The 20,621-nt window shown below is 37.4% G+C and overlaps 2 protein-coding genes across 14 annotated transcripts in view; one reads left to right on the top strand and one right to left on the bottom strand.

Annotated features, from left to right (window-relative positions):
- The window catches only part of SCEL (sciellin), a 398,872-nt gene that overhangs the window by 38,306 nt on the left and 339,945 nt on the right, over nucleotides 1-20,621 (top strand). The gene's annotated exons all lie outside the window — the stretch shown is intronic.
- MYCBP2 (MYC binding protein 2) overlaps nucleotides 1-20,621 on the bottom strand; it is a 270,723-nt gene that overhangs the window by 249,471 nt on the left and 631 nt on the right. The gene's annotated exons all lie outside the window — the stretch shown is intronic.

The following is a 20,621-nucleotide window of genomic DNA, read 5'->3' as shown; positions in this document are numbered from 1 at the left end:
AGAGGACAAAACAGCATGGATGCAGGAAAATGTAAAAACATGACTAATCAACTTGATCTAACTGACATACATAGAAAACCACATCCAACAACTGCAGAATACACATTCTTTTTTAAGGCAGATAGAATATTTACCAAAATAGATAATATGCTGGACAACAGACCAAGTCTCAACGTATTTCCAAGGACAATGATCACAGAAAAATTAAACTATAAACCAACAACAGAAAGAAAACTAAGAAATTCTCAAATGTTTGAAAATCTAAAAAAACAGATTTCTAAATAACCTATCAGTCAAAGAGCTATAACAGAGACTTACAATGGAAATTAGAAAACATTTTCAATGGAATAAAAATTAAATATGACATATCAAAACTTGTGGCATGTCGCTGAAGCAGTACTTTGGGGAAATATATAGCTTTCTGCATACAAATGCATACAATGAAAAAAGAAAGCTTGAAAGTAAATGATGTAGGCTTACAACTTAAGGTAGAAAGAAGAAAGCAAATTCAATGTAAAGAATACAGAAGGAGATGGGACTTCCCTGATGGTCCAGTGGCTAAGACTCCATGCTCTCAATGCAGGGGCCCAGGTTCGATCCCTGGTCAGGGAACTAGATCCCACATGCCGCAACTAAGAGTTTGCATGCCGCAACTAAAGAGTCCACATGCTGCAACTAAAGATCCTGCATCCCGCAACTAAGGATCCCGCATGCCGCAACTAAGACCCGGCACAGCCAAATAAATAAATAAATATTAAAAATAAAAAAAGAAAGTAGAAGGAGAGAAATAAAAATAAGAGCAGATATCAATGAAACAGAAAGCAGACATTCAATAGAGGAAATCAAGGAGTCTCAAAACGGATTCTCTGAAAAGATTAATAAATCTAATAAACCTCTAGAAAGGTTGGCCAGGAAAAAATAAAACCACAAGTTACCCATATGAGAAATAAATTAGAAAGGGGACATAATTACAGACACTGCCCATAAATTTCACAACTTAAATAAAAGGACAAATTCCTTGTAAAAATATAACTTCTCGACACTAAACAAGGAAAAAACACAATATCTGAGTAGTCATATCTGTTAAAGAAATTGAATCCCTAGTCAAAGCCTTCCCACAAAAAAAACCCCTCTAGACTCAGATGGCTTTACCAGAGAATTCCTTCAAACACTTAAAGAATTCACTGGTACAGTCTTTCAAACAATATCAGTCTTAGACTACCTCTTCCAGAGAATATAAAAAGAAGAAACATTTCCCAACCCATTTTGTGAGGTTAGCATAATTCTGATACCAAAGTCTGAAAAGGATATTTCAAAATAAAAAAAATTCAGGCCAGTATCTCCCATGAACATAGAAACACAAATACTACATAGGCAAAAAGTAGAAACAACCCAAATGTTCATGAACTGATGAATGGATTAAACAAAGTGTGGCACATCCACATAATAGAATATTATTCAGCCATAAAAAAGAATGCAGTAGACACATGCTGCGATATGGATAAAACTTGAAAACATTATGCTAAGTGAAAGAAGCAAAGTCCACAAAAGATCACAGATGGTATGATTCCATTTATATGAATGTCCAGATAGGCAAATCCATAGAAACAGGAAGCTGATTACTGGTTGCCAGGGGCTGACGGAAAGGAGACGGAGAGTGACTACAAGAGGATACGGGATTTATTTTGGGGGTGAATAAAAATGTTCTGGTTACACAAAGTTGTGAATATATTAAAAATTATTGAATGATATACTTTGAAAAGGTCTATTTTACGGTATGTGAATTTCATATCTCAGTACAAAAATTATGAGGGAAAAAAAGCCATTGACCTAAAAATAATTTCAATGTCCATCAACATATAAAAAGGATAATAAATAAAATGCAAAATTCATTTTTTAAATGTTTCCCCTTATTCTGAATAAGAGGAATAAGCAGAAAAATATTATTATTTCAACAGAAGCAGAAACGTTATTTTATAAAACTCAACAATCATTTGTGATGAAATGCCGCATTAAGTAGGAAAAGAAGAGAAGCTACCTAATCTAATTAAGATTATCAACAAAAACCCTACAGCTAACATTATACTTAATTATACTCAAGGATGAAAAATTAAATACTTCCACTAAGAATGGGAAAAAACACAAGAACTTACACTGTCACCACTTCTACTTAATACTGCACAGGAAGTCAGTAAGTCAAGCAAAAGAAATAAAAGTCATAATGGTTGAAAAGGAAAAAAAAGTAAAGCATTTTTATTTGTAGACAACATAACCATATTTATAGGAAATGTAAAATAATCCACAAATAAAGAATTAATAAATAAATTATCAAGGTCAGTAAATAGAAGACCAATTTTAAAAAATCAACTAATTTATAAAACACCATATATAAACTGAAGTTTTTCTATAGAAGCCAGACATTTCTCCTGTGTAATTAATGTAATGATACTCTCACTGTGTTCATGCAACACTGAATAAATTAGGGAGGGACAGTAGTCTGATTACTAAGTAGAAAACTTTTATTTACTTAACCTAGGCTGATAATTAGTAATAAAAACAGAGATTTTAACAGTTCAAGTTGATGTAGGAGAGAGAGGCAAACAATTTCCTATATATCTTCAGTCCCTTCATTTTATTTGGAAGTCTTTAGGTTGGGGATAGGAATGGGAGGGTGTGGGAGTGGTAAGGACTATAAATAAAGTTACCTTGGCAGTGGGCAGAGCAGCATAAGAAAAAGAGAGTGGGGGAGAGACTGGGAGTAGAGAGTGAGGGGAGGAAAAGACTCTGGAAAGTTATGACTTTATTAGACCATGCCTCATGCAGATTTATAATCTAGGCACACAGAGCCTAGGTGGCCAAGCAAAACTCAAGCCATGGAGCAACTACAAAACTTTCTGAAGACAGTCCATTTATCCTAGGACTAAGAGAGCCACCAGAAGGGTAATGAGAGTTAGCAGTCAAACAACCAGGCACACAAAGATACAAGGCACCGTGAGTGAGAACTAGCAGAAAAAGAAAACAGAAGGACAAACAGACTCCAGATAAATTTTTCAGACACAACTATGCTTACCAACTTTACAGAAAAAAAAAAAAAAAAGACTAGCTTTAAAATATCTGCAGGGTATGGGGAATATAGCACATCTGAAAAAGAATCAAATCCCACTTCTAGACATGAAAAATATAACTGCAACTAAAGACTCAGTAGGTGAGTTTACAGCATTAGACACGGTGAAGAGGGAATTTGAAGAGATCAGCAAAAATTACTAGAATTCAGAGAGAAAGATGAAAAGGGTGAAAATATGCCCCTGAGACCTCTTCCAAAACTTAAATCTCCTCCTTCAAGTCCCTCCATCCCAAGAGAGACAGCACATACCGTATCCAAGTATACCCTTCCTACTATACACTGGACCCCATCTCATTCACCATCCTTGGGATTTTGCTCAACCACTTACACCCTTTCTTTGTTCACTCTTTAATCTCTGTCTTCTATGGCTTCTAACCCTAGAGGCCTACTGGCCTCCTCCAATTTAAAAAAAGAGTTTAAATGATTCTCTATCCCTCTGCCCTCTTCATCACTAAACTTCTTGAGGAACAACTGTCTCAAACTTTTTCAATCCCCTACGATCAAGCTCCTACAAGTGTATGAGACTTCTCAACATCACAAACTTTCTTGTTGCCTATTGAATTCCTTACCTGCAGTCTTCATCCTTTATATTCTTCTACATATGAGTACTATCAAACAGTCTACTTCTTTAAATACTCCCCACCCTCAGCTTCTAGAAGAACCTCTATTTTAGTGTTCCATCTCCCTTGATGATGATTCTTTCTCAGTCTTCTTTATTAGCTCCTTTTTCTTCCTTTTCCTGTCGCTTAAATCTTTAGCACATATATTACTTCTCATGAGAGTCATCTGTTCATAATTTATATTTATTTCTATATTGGTAACTTACATTGTTTTCAATAAGCTGTAACAACCTTAATAACAGCTACTGAGAGTTCACAAGCATCATCAGAATGCTGGTCTAGAGCCAGTTATGTTCTCTGGCAATAAAGGTACATCCACCATGAAAATCGACCACCTTTCAAGCCACTTCAAAATCCCACCACTACCCATTTAGCTCAGAGCACATAATCTAACCCTCTACTTAACTGCTGAAAGGGACGTCATTTAGAATGTACTACTTCCTTTACTTTCCTTTCACCCACCTCAAAATAATCTCTACGAGGGCCTTACTCCATTAATTGTCCTCACACTCTCTTTTTTGCTTATTATTCCTGCTCTTCTCCCTTAGCCTACCAGCTTACGAGGACAGAATTTAGAGACATACGGCATAGGTTCAAATGCAGGCTCTGTCATTTATTAGCTCTGTGATCTTGGGAAAGTTAATCAACTGCTCTGTGCCTCAGTCGGCTCATCTGTAAAATAGGATGAAAAGAGTACTTATCCCATTAGATTATGAGGCACTTACAGCTATACTTACTATTAATAAGTGCTAAACAAATTTTATTTCTTTTTATTACCATGCTAAAGTGCCTACTGTGGTTTGGGTTTCCCCAAAAGCAGACATGATTTAAGGATTCAAGTACAAGTAGTTGTTTGAGAGGTGATCCAGGAAAAACACTGATAGGGGAAATCAGAAGTGAAATAGGGAAGGAAAGGCAGTCAAGAAAGAGTGTATTATTAAGCCAGTTACCCTGATGGGCAACCAGAGTGTGATCCTACTGGAGAACTCTAATGGATGGTATAGAACACGGCTCAGTTATCCCAAAGGAGAGATGTGAAAACGAGGTATTTATCCACCACATCCCCATCCATCAGTGGCTGAAAGCCTTTCTGACAGCATTAACTCCCTGGCATTTCTGGCTTGCCCTGCACACAGGCCAAGCATGTCTCTATGGCCAGTAAGAAAGTTCTCAGGCAGAAATTCATAAATGTAAGTAGACAATATAGAGATGAAAGCCAAAGAAATATGGCTAGGACACTAAGAACATCTGCTACAGTGTCTCTTATCCAAAAGACAGATTAATTCTGTGTCCCCTTCCTCAAGCTACCATCTTCCTTCTTTCCCTCTAAACACTAATTTCTAAATGCTGTACTCCCTTCTCCATCTAACCTCAATTCACTTTCCCACTGAATGTGACTTTTCTCAGCCTTCTGAAAAAAGGAGGTGGGGGTGAGTGAGTGTTAGGTCATTATCATCTCTTAATGCCAACTTCAAGATGATGTCTCAGACTTCTGTTTAGCTGACCTATAGGAAAAGAGTCAGTATGTAAGCGATAGTATGCTCATGAGTAGCCTCTGAATATATTGTATATAATGTATTTGAGACAGGATTGAGAGACTCCTAACAGGAGACTTTTCAAAACACAGGTCTAGAGGCCAAGAGAAAGGTTTTAGCTACAAACCACAGACCAGGAAGTCCAAAACAATTAGGTAATTACTGAAATCACAGGACTGACTGAAATAACCGACAAAGAAAATGTAGAGAGAAAGGTGTCAAAACTGGCCTCCTGAGAAACTAGTTCTTCCTCCCTCCCTTAATACCTAGAGGAAAGGCATTATTATTTCTGTATTTGACATCTAGTCACTTGCTATACCTGTCATTCTTTCATCATCCTTCTAACACCAAAATGTCTCTCAAATCTGTTCTATTTCATCTATTCCCATTGCCTTCTCTCAGGTTTTATTATCACTTGTCAGAACTACTGCAATTGCTTCTTTAAAGGAACCCCTGCTTTGGGGATCTATGTCTTTTCATCCCTTACAGCGCTGCTTCAGACATTTTTATAAATTGAGAGTTTAACTCTATCACTTCTGTCCTCAAATAAAGCAATACAGGAACATAGTAATCCAGTCCTAACACATCTTTCAGTCTCTTCTCCTACACCCTTATTCTCATTCGTCCAGTTCCCCCACATTTTAGTTATTGCCAATATCTATGTTTTACGCTTCTTTGATTTTACCTCTATATTCACAACGCAGCTCCGGCAACTATTATTGCCTACACCTCAGGAGTCAGCAAACTATGGCCTGCAGTCCAAATCTAGCCTGCCACCTATTTTTGTAAATACAATTATACTGGAACACAGTCATGCTCACTTGTTTAAATATTACCTATGGCTGCTTTCAAGCTGTAACAACAGAGTTGCAATAATCGCAAGGGAGACTAGAGAGCCTGCAAAACCTAAAGTATTTACTATCTGGCCCGTTACAGAACAAGTTTGCTGACCCCTCAAACATGGGACAACATCAAGCAGCCTCATGTGTGTATAAGTGGATTCCCAGAAGGAAATGAGAGAGACTAGGTTTGAAATAATATTGGAGGAAGTAAAGGCATAATGTGTGAAATTAAACAAAAATTATATCACACATATCTAAGGAGTTCAATGAACACCAAACACATGATAAACACACACTAAGAAAAAACATATTTAGGAAGAGCATGGTCAAATTGCTAAAAATCAAAAATAAAGAGAAAAATCTTAAAAGCAACCAGAGGAGAAATTTTGATTCCAGTATGGTGGCATAAACCAAATACAGTCTATCTTTCACACTGTTTACAACTATAAACTTTGGGCAAAATACAAAAAAGAAAAAAAAAAAAGAAAGAAAGAAAAAAATTATTTGAGGACTCTGAAAAGGAAACAAAAGCATATTGTGGAGGAGAGTCAAACTTGGAAAAATGACCCACAGGATAGTGAGCTTCCCAGCTCGGCTATTTTCTTCTCCTTTCTCTAACAGCTTTGCTCTAAGGCCAGGAAGCAATCACTGCATACAGAGAGCAGCAACACAGAAGTTAAAACTCCAAGAGAAACCCTATCTTTCTGGCCACAGGAATTGGGGAAAGGGGCTCCTGCATGCTGGAGAATGTGGAGAAAATCCTGGAAGGGAGAAAGATTGGAGAAATGGATTCTCTAATCCTGCCTATAAGCCCACGTAAGTCTTAGGCTTGCTCTGGAGCTGTGCAGGTATGAGACAAACCCATACCAACATAGCAAAGTCTCTGAGAATTAAAAACCACCACCCACAAAAGGCAAGACCAAATTTGCAATCTGAAGCTAAACGGGTTGATAGTCGGCTAAAAGAAACAACAACAAAGTTCAACACTCCAGAGAATTATGGTAAGACCCAGAGTTTTCAAAACAAACACTCACAGTGTCCAAGATACAATCCAAAATCTTTGCAATGCAAAAAGAAAATGTGATAAATTTCAAGGGAAGAAACAATTAACAGATGCCAACCCTGAGATGATCCACATGTTATAAATATCCAACAATACCTTTAAAGCAACTATTATAAATATGCTCCATGAAGTAAAGGCAAACACAGTTGAACTGAACAGGAAAAAATTCTCAGAAGACAAAGAGAAATTATTTTAAAAATGAGCCAAATGTAAATTTAAAAACCGAACAATGCAGTATGTGAAATAAAATTCACCTGGATCGGCTCAATAAATGAATGAAGATGAGAGAGAAAAGAGTCTGTGAACTCGAAAATGGATCAATAAAAATTATCCAATCTGAAGAACAAAGAGGAAAAAAATTGACAATAGAAAAAATAGTCAGAGACTTGTGGGACAATCTCAAAAGTTTTGTTATTGGAATCTTAGCAGGAAAAAAGACAGAAACTAGAGCAGAATATTTTAAGAAACAATGGCAGAAAGCATCCCAAATTTGGTAAAAGACAAATTTACAGATTCAAGAAGCTGAGCATTTTCCAAAGAGGAGAAACTCAAAGAAAATAAAGACTAGATACATCAAATTTAACTGCTGAAAAACAAAAACAAAAAAATGCTTGAAAGCAGATAAAGAAAAATGACATACTACATAAAGGGAAATAAAATTTGAATTACCAAAGGTTTGTCATCAGAAATCATAATGGTGAAAAGACAGTGGAACAACATCATGAAAATGCTAAAAGGAAATAAGCTTTTACTCAGAATTCTATGTTCCCCTAAAATATCCTTTAAAAATGAAAGCAAAATAAAGACATTCTCAGATGAAGGGAAAAAAAGAGAGTTTATCCGCAGTAGACTACTTTACAAGAAATGCTAAAGTAAGTCCTTTAAACTGAAAGGAAATGTAGCATCTTCAGGAATGAAGGAGGAATAACAGAAATAATAAATATATCGGTAAACATAAAACACTTTTTTCCTTTAATTTCTTTAAAATATGTATGACTGTTGACAGCAAAAATTATAATATTGCATAGTGAGGTTTTCAAAGTGTGCAGCCATAACATATAAAAGAACTGTAACATAAAGAGGGGAGTGGGATGTAGCAGAGGGGAAAAAAAAGCATCTGTATGTTTGTAAGGTTTCTCTATTTTCAGTGAAGCAGTACAATAGCAACTCTAAGTAGGTTGTGAAAGGGTAGGTATCTATATTGTAATCCCTAGGGCATTAAAAATTAATACAAAAAGATATAGCCAAAAAGTCCAATAGCTACATTAAAATGGAATACTAAAGAATAATCTAAAAGAAGGTAGAAAAGGAGAAAAAGAGGAATGAAAAACAAAGAGGGAAACAGAAGACAATAAAATGGTAGACCTAAAGTCAACCATATCAATAATTAATTACATTAAATATTAATGGTCTAAACTCTCCAAATAAGAGGCAGAAATTGACAGAATGGATTAAAAAAAAAAAAAAAAAAAGCAAAATCCTATGTGTACTGCCCAAAGGAGAGAAACTTTAAATATAATAACATAGATAGATCAAAAGTAAATGGACAGAAAAAAATTTACCAGGCAAATAGTAAGCCTAAGAAGTCTGAACAGGCTATTTTAATATCAGATAAAGTAAGTTCAAGACAAAGAGTATTACTGGAGATAAAGAAACATGTATCATAATGAAATAAAAGAATAATTTATCAGGAGGTTTTAACAGTTATACAAATACATGTACATAATAGCAAAGCCCCAAATATATGAAGCTAAAACTGACAAAATTACAGGGACAAAGACAAATCCACAGTTACAATGGGATATTTTTAATACCCCTTTTCAGCAACTAATAGAACTAGACAAAAAATGAGTGTAGACATAAAAGAGCCGAACAACACTATCAACCAACTTTAACTATACAACATTAATAGAACTCTGCATGCAAAAATGGCAGAACACATATTCTTTTCAAGTGCACATGTTCTAATCACGAAGGTAGACCATATCCTGGGAGATAATGCATATCTCAATAAATTTTAAAAGACTGAAATTACATAAAATGTCCATTGGAAAGTAATAACAATAATATACATAAAAAAATCAAATATATGAGGGTTAAATAAAATAATTCTAAGCAAGGCACGAATCAAAGATGAAATTACAAAGAAAATTAGACAATATTTTAAGCTGAATGACAAAGAATATACTGAATATCAAAATTTGTGGGATGCAACTAAATAAGTGCTTAGAGGAAAATCCATCACTTTAAATACATTAGAAGACAAGAAAAATCTAAAATCAATGACCTAAGATTCCATCTTAAAAAACTAAAAAGGAAAAACAGCAAAGTAAAAAAGAAGTAAATTATAATAAGAGGAAAGTCAATGAAATAGAAAATAAACCAATATTAGAGAAAATCAATAATGCCAAAAGTTGATTCTTTGAACTTATAAACAAAAATGACAAACTTCCAGCTAATCAAGGAAAAAAGAGAAAACACGAACATGAAGAATGAAAAAAGGATTATCCCCACAGACCCCCAGAGACATTAGAGGATAATAAAAAGAATGCTATGAACAACTTTATGCCAAAAATTTCAACAATTTAAATGAAAGGACAAATTTCTCAAAAAAAAAAAAAAGTTACCGAAATTCACATGAGAAATAACAAAAAAATCTGAATATCCCTGTATCTATTAAAGAAAATGAATCTGTCAAAAGCCTCTCCCAAAGAAAATTCTAGGACCAGATGGTACCCCCAGTGAGCTCTGTCAAATATTCAAGAAGAAATAAGACCGATCTCATGCAAACTTTTTAAAAATAAAGAAGAGATTACTAACCAACTTGTATTACGAAACAAGGATAACTGTAATACCAAAACCTGACAAAGACATTACAAAAAAAAAGATTATAGACCAATATCCTTCGTGAATATAAACCCCAAAATTCTTAACAAACAAAAGCAAATCAAAGTCAACAATACATCACATACGAGGTTTTATCCCAGGAATGCAAGGTTGACTTACCATTCAAAATTAATTAATTTAATTTTTCCTTTTATTCTCTTAATATATGATCATATTGATAAATGCAGAAAAAGCATTTGACAAAATTCAATACACATTTATGATAAAAACCATAAGCAAAATAGGAATAGTAAAGAACTTCCTCAAATTGGCAAAGGCCATCAAAACATCTACAGCTAATAGTGAAAGACAGAGAAACTAATTTGTCATTGTTTCTCCCTCACATTAGGAACAAGGCAGGATGCAACTTTCACCACTTCTATTCAACACTGAACAGAAGTAGAAAGGTTCTTGTCATTGGAATAAAGGTTGGGGGAGCACAGGGGTATCTGGAGATCAGGAAGAATGATGATATGATTATACAGAACATCCCAGAGAATCTATAAAACAGTTAAAATTAACCCACAGCATTCACTACAGGTCACCTATTATACTACTAGCATTCACTTGCTTCAAATAAATTCTGGACAGTGTTCCTGCAGAATTCTGGTTAGTCTCATTTCCTGGAGAAACTTTCCAGAGGAAGTAAAGTAGGACAAACTACAGCCTCCACCACTGGTTTCAGATGGTTTCAAGGCCAAAACTTATAGTCACAACCTCTTCTCTGCTAGTCATTCTGGATTCCCTTCATCTTTGGCTAGAATTTCTGCTGGCCCAGTTGGCTGATCCTGTGAGGTGGCCATCAGGCCTTTCTCATGTCCATTTACCATTAAAGTTGGAAAAGAAAGTACCAATAGACACCCAGTAGATCACCTGTGTGCCAAACTCCATGCTCCATTGTGTAACGGCAGCCCTACCTCCTTCAGATGATCAGGTACATTAGCCCTGTCAAAATGGTGACTCCTTATCTTGGAAAAGAAGCACCAAATCCCACCAGTAGCAGTGTCTTAAAGTATAACAGGACTCTTACAGTGTCTCTGTTGAAAATGTTTCCCTTCGGAGAACCAGGACCTTTTAACCCCCAGTGCTCAGAGCTACAGAGATGGGAAGCATAAAGTCCCCAGTGGATCACTGACAGTGATGCTGAGTGGAGGCATCCCAATTTCCACGTGTTCTTCCTACTAGGAACACTGAAGGATAGGACCTTACGCTCACCATCAGTTGTGCCATCAAAAGACTGTCTTACTATCTATCAGGTCAGCAGCTTCTGGGCAGCTATGGTGCACAACAGGGCAAATGGATCTGTGGGATTCATTTGCTATAAAGTGGGTCCCTTACTCTGAAACGATGTTATGTGGCACCCTGTGCTGATGGATCACTCTATAAGCCCTCAAACATGGGCACTGGTTGAGCCCCGGAAAGTTGCAAAGGGAAACTCATACACAGAATATGCATCAAATCCAGTCAAAATGAATCACGGTCCTTTCCAAGGCACAAGGACTGGTTGGTATCCTTGAAGGAAAGTTAGGCTCTGCTACTGTCAGGCTGGACATTCATCAGTTCAGTTGCTAGATCAGCACTGACGAACATAAATCCATTACTGGGCCCTTGCATAGCCATCATCAGTAATTTTTCCATAACCCTTCTAGGCCAAATGGAATACCTAACAGTAGAGCTTATTATGTAATGAGATACAAATAATTAAGAATTTACATTCTAGCAACTTAGTAGCCATTTGAAAAAATAATACACATAAACTTAAAGAAAAATATTTCATCTTAAATAACTACAATTACTTAATAATAGGACACTGCACATTCTGAGTACTGCACAACTTCTCAAACTTGTGCAGATTAAACATGTCACCCTCCTCTTCTGTTCCACACTGATTTTTGTGCAGTGCTTTGTTGTATCACAGCAACAACCAAAAATTCAACTTTAAAAAGATATGACGTCATCAAAAGGAGTGCAACAGGATCTAATGTAAGAACCGTGAACTACATCAAGTTAGTAGTTTGTGACAGACGTTTCTGTGTTTCCTTTAAAATTCTGAAATATCCCATGGTATTCTTGTGTGTCTGCTGGGGTGTTTGGGGGTGCCTCAGTGCAGTTTGGGAATCAATCTGTGTGTGCGTGCGTGCGTGCACGTGCACCGCAGTCCCTCTCCTCCCTCAGCAGACCCAGCACCTCCCAGTAGGCTTTGTTGTGACTTAACTCTAGTTAGTTACTGGTTTGGTGATAGACAGCAGGGGAGAGGAGAATAGATGGGGGTAGCAGGGGCAGCATAATCTTCAAGTAACTACCTTCTAGCCAGGAGAAGAAGGTCACTTCTGTAGGCTCAGAGGGTTCAGAGGAATTTGGGGTTTCAAGGTTTTCCAGTGCATCAACTCAGATGTCCCACCTTAAAAGCCAGGGTCTCATTCCTTCCTAACCAGAGCACAGACACGCTGGCTTAGCAGACTTGCTGAGAAATCAACCTGCCCTGGAGCTCTGCTACCCTTGAAATTAAATCTTGGGCCTAATCCTTACCTTTTTCTTTCCTCCTACTGCAGAAGATGAGTTTCTTTACATGATACCAAAGAAAGAAATTACCTAACTTTCTCATTTTGCCCCCAACTACCTTCAGCCTTTCATTGTCTTTCTCCAATCTATGTCACTCACCAAACAGCCATCTGACTACACCGTCCGTATAATTAATCACTTCCCTAAATGTCTCAAAAGCCTAAGACACTGTACCCACAAATACTTGCTCTTCTACAGGAATGCCATTCCAATTCGCCACCAGTGAAAGTTTTACCAGGTGCACAGCTACAGTGCATGCAAAGGGTTATCAGTATCAGAGCTCCACCTACAACCAGCAGCGGGGTTCTTCCTGCTAGCCAGCCAGCAGATAATCTAGCTCCAAAATTCCATTCTGAAGACTACCTCCTCAGACCACTGCTGGTACCACAACTGTCTTGGAAGAAAAAAGACTCTGAAATGAAGAGGTGCACAACCAAAGTACTGGGGAATGCCCTCCAAATCAACACCTGTGGGAGAGTGAAGGAAGTGAGACTACACAGAGGAAGGAGTTGAATTGAAATGCAGTCACAGGAAGGCCTCAGCCAATCCATGGGGAGCTCTGGAGTTGCGACGGATCTTCAAAGTTGTCCTACCTTAGGGCAAAAGGGCCAGGCATTCACACCCCCATACAGAATAGGCATTGGATGCAGGCTGACCCTGAAGAAAACGCAAGCCTTTGAGGGAAGCAGGTCTGTTGGCTCACAGCAATGCCTGGAGAGACTCAGTTGCAATCAGTTTTAGCTGCCAATATTCTCAATGGCTAGGGGAACTTGTAACTGAACGGAGGGACATGGGTGATGAACTAGAGCAACCACCACACCACTGCTGGACTATTATACCAAATGGGCTAATGAGGGGAGAAAATGAATCATTTACCCTGCTTTCTTAGGAGGAACTAAGTTTACCACCAGTTGATAAGGGAAAACTCTTCTTTGCAGAAGAGCATCAGCTACTAAATTCTATTTTAACAGAAATATAAAAATCATCATTTTGAAGCCCCTAATGAAATTATTGACTCAGTCAAGGATTATCAAAAGATGCTAAAACCATTAGGTGGAAGATATTCAGTGTGCCAAAGTTATTACCCACGATTACCTGCCTAATGCAAATGGAAGAAGCATACATTTACAGAAAAGAGACCTAGTGGGTACCGTCTTATCCAAGTAATTCAAGTAACTAGACTGAGCATTATTAAACAATGAGACAACCTGAAAACCTCTGGATGGGATGCAATGTGCAGTACTCAGCATTATATACAAAATGTTCTTGCCAAAAAATGTTTAACCGAAACCTACTGAAGCTTTAAAGCCTAACTTCCATTTATAGAAAATATGAGGATAGATTACATAAAGGGGAACAGTATCTGGGGTCCTGTCCTTAAGGAGCTAGATTTATAAGACATTCTAGAAAAGGTAAAATATTAGTGACAGAAAACTGGTCTGTGGTGGCCAGTGGCTAGGGGTAGGAAAAGGGACTTAACTAAAGAAACGTTTTAGAATGATGGAAATATTCTATACTTGACTGTGATGGTTCTGAGACTCTACAAATGGACACTTAAAAAGGGTGAATTTTATTATATGTAAATTAAACCTTGATTAACCTGTCTCCTACCCCCAAAACCTGAATATTTAATCTATTCTTGAATGAAAAAGTGAGACTATTCTATTCCATTGATTTTTTAAAATAAATACCTTAAAATGCAAAACCATTTTTAAATTAACATTTTTATTTTCTTTTTAAGCCCAAAGGCAAGATCTTCTTTTATCTTGATCTAGGAAATGAATTCATTTCATATTTCTACTTGCTAATATGCCAACAGAGCGATTTTTGTCTTAACATGTGTTTATATAGGATTCCATAGATGTAACAGCTATATGAAGCAAATTACTACCTATCCACAAATATACTGATTCGATCCCATATCACTTACTAAAACACTCCTACAATAATGTCTCTTCATAGCTCAAAACCATCAGTGTCTACTGAATAAAATCTAACTCCTACCTGGCAGTTTAAGCTGCCATACCCTCTGACCAAAGCCTCCACTTCCAGAATGAATTCCCGTTGCTCTCCCTCATAACACCTACATTCTAGCTCTAACAGAATTCTTACCATTACCTACACACAAACTGTGCTTTCTCACCTCTTGCTCATGCTTTTGTACCAGCTCAGAAGGCCATCCCTTTGTCATAATAGGCTATGCTTTCTTAGTCATTTCATTTAACACTTTTGTAAGTACCTGCCTTTGTACCTTTCACACCCATCCAGACAATAAACTCAAGGTAGAAACTGTCTTACAAATCTTTATAAGGCCAATGGTTAGCACCAAGTATTAATCCCGGAATCTTTGATGGATTAACCTCTTCTAACCAAAATCCAATGCATCTGAAGGATGGGCTCAAATAGCATTTCTAACAAGAAAGAGATAAAGAAGCTGAGGGAAGTAAGTGGGTTTAGCTTGGAGAAGAAAAGCAACTTCCCATTTTAACCACAGTCTCCTCTATTGTTTCCACTAACACTGTTCTTCTACCACTTCAACCCAGATACCCTGACTGTCTTTATCTCCCAGTCTATCAGTTCCCTCCTGGCATCACTTTCCTTTTTACCATATGTTCAATCTTTGTCACCAAAAACCTTCACTTTCTTTTTTCCTTAGACCTCCAGGCACACTTCAACCTTGAATCAACTAGCAGTTTTTTTCATTTCTCTTTTGAGTGGAAAAGCTTACAACATCATGCTGATTGGAATTTTAAATATGTGATTTTAATAATAATAACAGTAGTAGTAGTAGTAGTAGCAGTAATACCCGGACCACCAACAACAGCAGCTAACATTTAATGAGCACTTAACAATGTTCAGGCAGGATGTCCTTTCAATAACCCTATAAGGATACAAGTAAAGAAACAGACATGGAAATGCTAATTAACTTGCCCATTTTAAGACAGAAAAAAGCAGAACTGAAATACTAAGACGGTCTGACTCCAGAGCAGATTTAGCCACTGTGCTATGGTTCTTCCCAAATGCAATCAATGCTGTACTACCATTCCACTAAGAACTGATCAAACATTCCTTTATTCATTTCCTAACAATCCCTTTCCTCAAGCAAATGTTCCAACTTTGATTGATTCATTCTTACAAAAATATATTTATTCAGTCACTGAATAAATGAAATAGTTATTCCCACATTCAACAGTCATTGAGACCAAAACATAAAAGAGTAAGACATGATCTCTGCCTTCTCTTTAAGTCCCCAAACTCCATCTGCCCCTTCACTCTCAGCAGAAATCATTAATTAATATTTATTAGCACTTAATGTGCCAAGCACTTTACGTATACAGATTCATTCAATCTACAATACGATCCTCATTATTATTATTCCCATTCTACATAGAAGAAAACTGAGGCATAAAGAAAAGCAAAAACAAACAAGTGGGACTATATCAAACTAAAAAGCTTCTGCACAGCAAAGGAAAGCAACAAGAATGAAAAGGCAACCTACCAAATGGGAGAAAATACTCACAAACCATATACTACTGGTAAGGAGTCAGTATCTAAAATTAAGAACTCACACACCTCAATATCAAAAAACAACAACAAAAAACAAACAAAAGAACACAAACAACCCAATTCAGAAAATGGAAAGAGGCTCTGAATAAACATTTTTCAAAAACAAGATATATGAATGGCCAACAGGTACATGAAAAGATGCTCAACATCACTAATCACTAAGAAAATGCAAATCAAAACTACAATGAAATATCACTTCACACTGTTAGAATGACTATTATCAAAAAGACAAGAAATAAAAAGTACTGGCAAGGATATGGAGCAAAGGGAGCCCTTATGCACTGTTGGTGGGAATGTAAATTGATGCAGCCACTACGGAAAACAATACGGAGGATCTTCAAAAAATTAAAAATATAACTACCATATGATCCAGCAATTTCACTTCTGAGAATATACTCAAAGGAAACGAAAACACTAACTTGAAAAGATATCTGCACCCCTATGCTCACTGCAGCATTATTTACAATAGCCAAGAAGCCACCTAAATGTCCACTGATGGATGAATAAAGAAGGTGTGATATATATAATAAATGGGATATTATTCAGCCATTAAAAAAAGGGAAATCTTGCCATTTGCAACAGCAGGAATGGATCTTGAGGGCATTATGGTAAGTGAAATAAGTCAGACAGAGAAAGACAAATATACCATATGATCTCACTTATAAGTGAAATCTAAAAAAAAAAACAAAAACAACAAACACAAAAACAAAACTGAACTCATAGATACAGAGGAGAGATTCATGGTTGCCAGAGGCAGGGGGTGGGAGATAGGCAAAATGGGCAAAGGGAGTTGAAAGGTACAAAGAAAAACTTCCAGTTATAAAATAAATAAGTCATGGGGATGTAATGTACAGCATGGTGACTACAGTTAATAATACTAGACTGTATATTTGAAAGTTGCTAGGAGAGTAGATCTTAAAAGTTCTCACCTCAAGAAAAAAAAATTTTCAACAATGTGTGATGATGGATGCTAATTTGACTTTATGTGGTAGTCATTTCTCAAAATATGGAACGGTTATGTTGTACACCTACAACTGATAGAATGTTATATGCCAATTATATCTCAAAAATATTTTTTAAGCAAAAAACTGAGGTATAGGAGTTATATAATGCACCCAAGGTCACACAGCTAGAAAGTGGCAAAGCCAGGATCTAAAACCAGTCCAGCTTCAGAATCCAAGCATTCACTAAAATGCCATCAAAGATCAAAGTCACTGACACCATTAGGCTGCCATCCCTTAACTTCTCTACCTACACCTAAAACATAATCCACAGTAATTAATTTATTCAACACTGATAACTCACTTGCCTTGTTTTTGTTCCTTGAACACAACCTTGTTTCTGCGTCAGAGACTGTATTTTCCTAGAACACCATTCCTCTAGTTCTGCCTTCCAATCATTATGACTCAACTTAAATGTCAACTCACAAAGAGACCAATCCTGACCACCCTACCTAAAATACACCCCCGGCCCCCGCCAACTACAAATCATCTATCACGTGCAACTGGGTTCATTTCCTTCATGGTTACTTATCACTGCCTGAAATGATCAGTTGCTTATTTCTCCCCACCGGAGTGGAAGTTCCAGAGAGAGTAGAGACCTAGTCTATCCTGCTCACTGTTACAGCTTCAGCACCTAAAACTGCCTGGCACACAGTAGGCACTGGATATTTACAGAACAGATGCCAAAAATTGTGCTAGACACTGGGGTTACCAAAACGAATAGGATACAGTTCTTAATAAACTCCTAGTCTTTAGATTTATAAATACTTACCTCCTCCCCTTCTATATTAAAGGATGACTAGCTCCTAACGTTTTTTAGTGGCTAACTTCTCCACCTGTCGTGTTAAATCTGTCCCCGAGATCTCCCTTAGACTTTTCACCGTCATTTATCCCCTCTCTAACTTCTTTAATTTCTCCCTCTCCACTTACTGAATGTTTCCCACCCACCCTCGCATACTCAAATATCCTTCCCTCAACCATCTCCCCATTACCCCAAGTATCCCACTGACTCCTCAGCCACATCTCTCTTCCACAGAATCTTGACCACTTCCTCAAAAGTCATCAGCGACCTGGAAAGTGTTCTCACTTTCTTCAACATTTATCCCTGTCGAGGACTTTCAATCCACTTTCTTAGGACCAGAGGTGCTACTGTCCCACAGTTCTCTTCTTAATTTTTTTAATCTTTTTTCAGCTTCCTTCACTGTCTCCTTTCTCTCACAGCTTTAAACTTGATTCTCACTAGAACTTCACCCTCTATTCTTGCTCCATTCTCTGTCTCTGAAACATTTCATCTTCTCCTCTAACTCAACTAGTGCCCCATACAAATAATTACATCATTCATTCAGAACCTAAATCCCAGCTCCAATTTCCCCATTCATAGTTAATAAGAAATGTGACTGAATTCTTAAGCAAACCCTCAATAAAGAATAGTTGCAGGCCAAGACTTAGAAAAAGTAATGTGAACTATAATAAACAATCATGTTCTGAACAAGCACTAGAAGGCAATATCACACAACTTACAACTTAAGGCTCGTTTCCATCAGTACTTCTCGAAATACAGTACTTGAACTAATTCTTCACTAATTTTAATTGACAGCTTGTACAAAAATTGACCAAAGACTAAAAATCATTCATAGACTTTATGTATGTGGTTAATCTATATTAATTTTGTCTAAAACTGTTTATACAGTTCTAAATACACAGAAACTGTATTATTACACAAGTATAGGAGTACAAAGTTAAAACAGGGAACATACCGGTCACAAATTATTGCATAAGTCTGGAAACAACATACAAAATAAATTCAAATTCTTTGAGAGGGGTTTGTAAAGATGTACCTACGGTGCCATAATATACAGACTCACAGCTCCAATTTATACCTAATCATTAGAGCAAACTGTTTATTGAGATTCTGTGCTAGTTTCAAAAGCATCAGCAAGAAACAGACGTGCCATTGTGGCCTTCAGTTTACATAGCAAAGGGTAGTTAGTTACACACATTTATATCAGTATGATAAAACTACTCAAGTCCCAATCCTGTAAACAATTATACACATGAGAAGAGTGGTTTACCCAGAAAACGTGTGAGGAAAGCTCCATCTTACAACTCTCTGCAGTGGATAAGAGCCACAGTACATACTGGTCAACCACAGATACCTGACTCACAGCCTAGCCCCTCTCATAATGAGAGAAAATGGCATCTGGTTATTACCGAACAAACTACATATTCAATAAATACAGTAAACTCTGTAACTTATTTGACAAAATCCTACTATGCTTTCCCTATGTATTGCAAGAAGGTGTGAGAAAAAAAAGTATGAAGCCAACTCCCAATTACCACTGCCAAAGCCAAGCTGGTGAAACAAGTCAGTCACCATCCTTCAAGGTATGTGGCATGTAAGAGCATGGAAAGGAAAACAACAGGAGAGCCCTAAGCAAAAAGACACCCACATTTTAAGAAAAAGAAAATGAAAGTGGTTTAACATCTCCTCCATCACGGGAGCTGAAGGTGCACCAAGCCTAGGAAGAGATCTAGGAGCTACTCAAATTTTCCAGTTGGTGTCAGTTGATCACTACAGCAGCTGTCATATTTTGAAGTTCTTCAGGTTTCCCCTTTTCCCCATAAACCACCGCCCCCCCCCGCACTCTAAAGCCAAAAAGTGACAGAGGAAATAGAAGATGAAGGGAAATGGCCGATGGGACAACAGAACACAAGCACTGCTGCAGCCACATCTCTAGAGAACCAAAAGGTCCACTTATCAAAGTACAGCTCTAAAAATCTGTATCAGACACCTTTCACAGCCACCTAAACCTCCAACTGCATCCCTTTCGCATAAATCTCTTAAATTGAAACCCCATGCCTTATCCTACAGGCTGATTATCTAAAACTCGTCCTATATATATGACATTATCCTTAACCGATACCATCACCCCCACCCCTCAGTGAAAGGCAGATTTTTTTTTAAGGGAGGCGGAAAGGTGAGGATGGAATGTCATGAAGGGGTGGGGGGAGGGGTATGAGAAATACGTGCAAATACCATTGCGGCAGAGACACTGGGAACGACACTTCCCTCGTCGCTCTTGCAAATTCTCTTGGTGCATTACCCTCTGCTCATCCCTCCTCCTTCTTCAACAATACACATACACATGTCATAACCCACCCGCACCACCACCTTTTCTAGCATCACAAGCTCCCCTCCCACCCTCTCTTGCCCCCTACAAAGACAGTTACACACACTTAGAACAGAAACTGCCGCCACCGCACCCTCCTATCTCAATAAGTGATTCTACCATCTAGCATCAAGCGCTTGCTGAAAGACAGCTCAGTAAATACCTATGTAGACAGACAGACAGACACACACACACACACACACACACAGGCGCACATGCAGCATGTGGCGCAACGAAGGGCACCCGGAGAC

The sequence above is a fragment of the Balaenoptera physalus genome (genome assembly GCF_965194825.1).
Source record: "Balaenoptera physalus genome assembly, chromosome: 18".
Taxonomy (NCBI): domain Eukaryota; kingdom Metazoa; phylum Chordata; class Mammalia; order Artiodactyla; family Balaenopteridae; genus Balaenoptera; species Balaenoptera physalus.
This window is presented reverse-complemented; position numbering and strand designations above follow the sequence as displayed.